This window comes from Canis lupus, chromosome 22, assembly GCF_048164855.1.
Source record: "Canis lupus baileyi chromosome 22, mCanLup2.hap1, whole genome shotgun sequence".
Classification (NCBI taxonomy): Eukaryota; Metazoa; Chordata; class Mammalia; order Carnivora; family Canidae; genus Canis; species Canis lupus.
In genome coordinates this window covers 28,467,176-28,473,931 of record NC_132859.1, presented here as the reverse complement: position 1 = coordinate 28,473,931, position 6,756 = coordinate 28,467,176, and the positions used below count along the sequence as shown (strand labels likewise).

At 40.0% G+C, this 6,756-nt stretch overlaps 1 pseudogene; it reads right to left on the bottom strand.

Moving 5' to 3' along the window:
• Window positions 1-200: 200 nt before the first annotated feature.
• LOC140614381 (nucleoside diphosphate kinase, mitochondrial-like) lies at window positions 201-5,741 on the bottom strand (annotated as a pseudogene).
• Between the last annotated feature and the right edge of the window lie 1,015 nt (window positions 5,742-6,756).

Sequence of the window (6,756 nt, the reverse complement as noted above, 5' to 3'; positions counted from 1 at the left end):
TTCTTGCTAGCTTAAGATACTGAAAGGCACATAATGTTGGTAGATCAACCTCCCTGGGCTGGGGTAGGGCAGAAGGTAGACAGGGAGGTGGTCTGGGATCTGGGACAGGAGGACAGAGCATAAGTGTGGGCTTAAGTTTTTGTCAACAGAATTAGTTGGTCTTAGGCAGGTGCTGGAGTGGAAGAGGGCAGGCTGAAGGCTCAAGCGAGGTAGATGTTGCAATGGTGGCCTCCTTTTGCCCAGTCCACCAGTTCATTGCTCTGGAATCACAGCTGGATTTCCCAGTGGGTTCCCTCCAGGAGGCACTGGTGTGAATGACATTCCTACAGCTCCATGGACCAGTCTAGGCTGTTTCTGTGAGCTTCGTTTTCCCACCAGTCTTCCTGTGCAACACCCTCAGGTTGTGCACTGATGTGAATGTTGAAGTCTCCTGTGAAGATGTCCAGGACAGCCTCAGCCAAGTTGGTGCAGACTTCACTGAGGTCTTCCCAGACCATGGTCACCAAGAGGCCAGTAGCTGATGAGGGCTGGGTAGAAGGTATTCCTCTGCAAGTCATGATAGAACTCAGCAAGGATACTTTCTGGTGTCTCCAACATTTTCACCCCACTAACTTGTAGCACTTTCTCTCAAGGCACCGATTACATCCTTACCCCAGTGAGCCACTGCTGCAACATATCTGCTTACCAGAGTCTGCTCCAGGTCCAAGAGGGCCCTCTTGAGCTGGGGTGCACAAGCAGTCTCTCCCAGGAGCAGTAGGTTACACAGCAGACCCTATAGCACTGTGCACTAAAAGGGAGGCCACTTATGTCACCTAACCTGGGGCATCTTGCTGACCTGGACTGACTCAGCTGCCTGAGGTCCTCTTCATCCCTTTACTTTTAATCTACTAATTTATACTTAAAATGAGTTTATTGTTGAGCTGAGTCTGTTTTTGTTGTTTTTAATCCACGCTGACAGTTTTCTGCCTTTTAATTGGTGAATTTAGACCATTCACATTTACAGTGATTATCCAGAAAGTTGGATGAATTAACTGCCCTGTTTTTTTTTTTTTTTACCATTTTCTACTCCTCACTCTTTGTTACTTTGTTATCTTCATATTGTTTTCTATTTTCTCTGATTTTAATTCAGCTTTTTTTTTTTTTTTTTTTTTTTAATAATCCCTACACCCAACATGGCCTTGAACTCATCACTCCGAAATGAAAAGTCATCTGCTCCTCCAACTGAGCTAGCCGGGTGCCCCTAATTCAGCTTTTTATAATGATTTCATTTTCTCTCCTTCTTTAGCATGCCAATCACAAGTTTTTACATTTTTTTAGTGGTTGCCCTAGAATCTGCAATATATATATTTACTAATCTAAGCCCACTTTTGAATAACACTAGACCACTGTACAAGTACTACAGATATTTCCTAACACAGCATTTCCAATCTTCTCTCTCATCCCTTAGAACATTGCTGTTATTCATTTCACTTATCTAGAAGCTATAATCATCCAATGCATTATTGCTACTATCATTTGAACAGTTACGTTTTAGATAGATTATGAATAAGAAAAATATTTTCTTTTATTTTCATTTATTCCTATATTATTGCTCTTCCTTTCTTCATGTAGACTGAATTTTCTTACCTATCATTTTCCATCTCTAAAGAATTTTTTCAAAACATTTTCTGCAAGGCAAATCTACTGGCAACAAATTCCCTCAATTTTTGTTTGTTTGAGAATGCCTTTATTTTTCCTTCATTTTTGAAGAATAATTTCACTGTATATAGAAATCTAGGCTGATAGGTTTTTTCCCCCCAATACTTTAAATATTTCATTTACTCTCTTCCTGATTGCATGGTTTCTGAAGAGAAGACTGATAGAATTCTTACACTTTTTATTCTAGAGGTAAAGATTTTTTTCTGCTTTCAAAAGTTTTTTGCTTTTGTTTTTTGTGGTTTGAGTATAATATGCCTAGGTGTCATTTGTTTGTTTATTTGTTTTGCTACTATTTATCCTGCTTGGTGTCTTCTGATCCTTGATTAGAGGTTTGGTGTTTGTTTCTAATTTTGGAAAATCCTTAGTCATTCTTGCCTAGATATATTTTGTTCCTTTCTCTCTTTTCTTTCTCATATTCCTATTATAGATGTGTTATAGCCTTTGAATTGTGTCCCACAATACTCGGATATCTGTTCCTTTTTAAAAACACTATTTTCTCTTTGCTTTTCAGTTTGGGAAGTTTCTATTGACACAGCTTTATTTATTTATTTTAAAAGATTTTATTTATTTATTCACGAGAGATACAGAGAGAGGCAGAGACCTAGGCAGAGGGAGAAGCAAGCTCCCTATGGGTAGCCCGATGTGGGACTTGATCCCAGGATCCCTCAACCACTGAGCCACCCAGGTGCCCCTTTATTGATGCTTCTTTAAATCTTATATCACTGATCACTGATTCTTTTGTCAACTATTTTCAGTGTACTGATGGGCCATCAAAGGCATTCTTCATTTCTGTTACCTTTTTAAATTTCTAGCATTTAGTTTTGATTCTTTCTTAGAGTTTCCATTTCTCTGCTTATATTACCCATCTATTCTTTTATATTGTTAAATCTCACATTAGTGTCCTTAGTATATTAATTATAGTTATTTTATATTCTCAGTCTGATAATTTCAAAATCTGTCATTTCTGAGTCTTGTTCTGATGCTTCTTTTGTGTCTTGAGATTGTGTTTTTGTTTGGTGTGGTTTTACCTTTATCCTGCAACTCTTTATTGATAGCTGGTCATGATGTATTGGTTAAAAACTGAGGCAAATTGACCTTTAGTGTCAGGTATTACATTTATCTGGCTAGGAGTCAGGTTGTGTTTACAGTTTGCTGTTCTGCAGGTGTCAGAGGTTAAAATTTCCTCTAGTGTCCTTGTTTTTCTTAATATATTTTTATTTATTTTTATTTTTTTTATTTATTTATGATAGTCACACAGAGAGAGAGAGAGGCAGAGACATACGCAGAGGGAGAAGCAGGCCCCATGCACCAGGAGCCCGATGTGGGATTCGATCCTGGGTCTCCAGGATCGTGCCCTGGGCCTAAGGCAGGCGCTAAACTGCTGCGCCACCCAGGGATCCCTAGTGTCCTTGTTTTTATGTTTTATTGCCTTTGGGTTTCTCTAAAGACTCCTTTTTGTTTATTTTACTTATTTATTTTTAAAAGACTTTATTTGAGAGAGCAAGAGAGAAAGCATGAGCAGGGGGAGAGGCAGGGGGAGAAGCAGACACCCCGCTGATGGGGAGTCCTACTCAGAGCTTGATCTCCGGACTCCGGGATCATGACCTGAGCCAAAGGCAGACAGTTAACCAACTGAGCCACCCAGATGCCCCTAAAGTCTCCTTTTTAAACGGAATCCGAATATTGCAGTTCTTTCTTCTGTACTTTCCTGTTATAAAGGAGTCTTGCTGATGTGGCAGTAAGGTGTGAAGAGGAAGTGTTCTATGATCTACCATGATTAGACCTCAGTCTTTTAGTGGACCTGTGCCTGGAGTGTGATCTTTACAATTACTTGTCAGCTTTTTCTTCCCCTTAGGTGAGACAGGAAGGCTTGATGGCACTGGAATTGTGCATTTCCTCCTGCCACCTGAGTAGCTAGAGGGACTTGGTTCTGAGCATTTCCTTTGCCCCATATCAGTTAGGATCTGGTGAAACTGTTTCTCTTGAAAGGAGGTTTTTGTTAAAGAGAACAGAATGATCTGACCATATTTCAGAATAGTTACTTTCCCCCTTCCTCTGTTAGAGCACTAGAGGATTTGTCTCTGATCTTCACTGTAAGAAGCTGGTGGAGCTGATGAGTGTAAAACTCACAAACGTGTGGAAAGACCCTTAATGCTGGGCTTCCAGGAGTTTTATCCCTTAAGCAAGCCCATGCTCAGTCTCCGACAACTGGTAAATGGCCATTTTTACGTTCTTACCAGTTCCTGGCTCCAGTGGCTTCTGTTCCCAATAAGCTGTGATTCTCTCTATCCATCTGTCTGTCTCTTCAGTTTTGGGGGGCAGCAGTTTGCCTTGTGGTCTCAATACTCTGTTGTATCCAAGAACAGTTGTTGATTTTCAGTTTTTCACATTTTTTTTTTGTTGTTGTGAGGACCAGAATGATGGGTTCAAAACTCTTTACGTTAGACTCAGATTTTATTGATGAATTCTACTAAGCTTGAGAGAATAGATTTTGATGATATAAAAATTATTGATAATCATAAAAATTCAATGATTTCTAAGTAATATACAAACTTATTATAACTCTTATACAAATACCAAAGTTATATAAAAACTGAACATTGTAAGTTCGTCTTTCTTAGGAACATAGAGGAAAATGCCCTAAATAAAATAGTTAAAAGTGATCACACAGATTTGTTATTTATTTACTTACTTACTTGATTTTTAGAGAGAGAAAGAAAGCCAGGACAAGTTGGGGTTGAAGGTGGAGAGGGACAGAGAGAGAGGGAGAGACAGAATCTTAAGCAGGCTCCATGCCTGGTGTGGAGCCCAGCATGGGGCCTGATCTTACAACACTGAGGTCATAACCTAAGCCAAAATCAAGAGTCAGACACTTAACCAGTTGAGCCACCCAGATGCCCCCAGAGAGACTTTTTTTGTGACTACTCTTCTTTTAAAAAATATTTTCCTTTAGAAACATCTTAGCTTTCCTAATAGCTTAGTTACCACAAATGAGAAGCTTTTCATTTTCAGTTCCCTGAAGCATTGATTAAGCACAGTGCTAGGCACAAAACAGATATTCTATAAACTTGTTTTCAATGAATGAATGAATGAACATTGAACACAGTGCTCTATAAGGGGAATTGTGAGAGGCGCATAATGAAAAGTGTAAGGTCACTGCCTTTCCAGAGCTCACAATCTTGTGAGGAGTCAGCTACAAACATAACAGACTAACCCAAATCAGATTGTGATAATTGCTGCTATAGAGAAACAATCACACTTCTATAAGTGTATGTGGGAAAGAGAGATTAATTCTAAAAAGCAGTGTTTATTTAGATCATGGCTTAAGAAATAGAGGGAAATGAAGCTTTCTGACTAAACTTAATTTCACAATTACCCAGAATCATAGAATTAGATTTGCACAGTGGTCTATCAGAGGCTTAGTTATTGCCAATTAGATCATAGAATCATTTTAGAATGCATTCTAGATTCAAAAGAAATGATTTTGGAACCTGAGTTTTCCAAGACTTTATCACTCTAAAGGTATTATCATGTCATTTTTATGGCAAATATTTTAATATCCATGGTATGTTGTCTCAGTGAACATACCTTAAAAACTCCAGCCCCTAAATGTTCCTGGATATCTTCAGGCAAATTTCATGTGAACAATTGAATAGTCTTTCCTGAATCTTCTGCCCTACTCTGCTCTCTTCTTATGGTCCACAGGTCTAGAAGCTGCTTGGGAGAGTGCCTCACCTGTCACTGCACCTGACCCTCAGCAGTGCTGCCTCCCTCTTCATTTCTGCAGCAAAATTGTTTTATCCATATAAGAGGGAAAAGGTCTCAGTCTCCCACAATGTGTGGTCCTTTGCTTTGAGATTAGTGTGGCTTGTGTTTTCATGTCCCACAATCACATACACATACACATACACGTGCACGTGCACGCGCGCACACACACACACATACACACACCCCTTTCTTTCTTTTTTTTGCTGTCACCTAAACCTACATGGTTTGGCAAAGGGACCATCTGCAAAAACACGTTCTGTTTTCTTTTTCCCCATTCCCCATGAACTTTCCTCATTGCCCTCTCTTATAGGAAAAATACTCTCTCCTCTCCCAAATCAGGCAAAAAACTTCTCCAAATCCTGGAAGCTCAACTCATCAGTTCTTGAAATATCTCTGATCACTCCTAACTCCCAGTGTAGGATATGAATCACCCTTCACAGACTCAGGAAGACAAGAAAAATCACATCTCTTCATTTTTTATATGTCAACTTATTTTGATTTTCAGGTTCTTCCTGCTTGGTAATTCTCTGGGGCTTCATGCCATGTTTGGGACATGGGGCTCTATTTCAAGTCCTCCCAGAATCCTACTGTCCAGACATATCTTTCTTCTCTGGAGATTTACTGCTCCTTCAGGCTGCTGCCAAGGAAATACTCACAGCCCTCCCTGCTTGCATGAAGCTCAGATCTTTCTTTCCTTTCTCTCTAGTCCAACCTCAGTCCAGAGGAATCTCCTTCTAGTTGTGAGGGGGTGGTTTGTCTCTCTCCTGCTCCTATATTTTTTTTCCAAGCTACTCTGCTTCTTCCTGCTTGCTACTTTACTTCTTTTCTTCTATCTCTCAAAAATGCATGTGGTTTCCTAAAGGCTTGGGTTTGGGAGACAAAGAGCCAAGACCCTGGTTTCAGTCCTATGGCATTTCTCCCTAGGCAGTGCTGGACAGAGAAGCCTGTAATTTGCTTTAAAAAATTATTTATTCACTTGAGAGAGAGAGAGAGAGAGAGAAAGGGAGAGTGAGAGCAGGGGGAAGGGTAGAGGGAGAGAGAGAGAATCCCAAGCTGACTCCCCACTGAATGAGGAGCTTGACTCAGGGCTCAATACCATCATCCTGAGATCATGATCTGGGCTGAAACCAAGAGCCAGACCCTTAACTGACTGAGCCACCCAGGCACCATGAGAAGTCTGTACTTTGAAGGAGAGAAAAGAAAAGAGGCACAATATGGGATTCACCTAATCCCAAAATTTACCTCAAATACTATCTATTCACATCAGTTTTGACTTTAGCTTAGATTCTC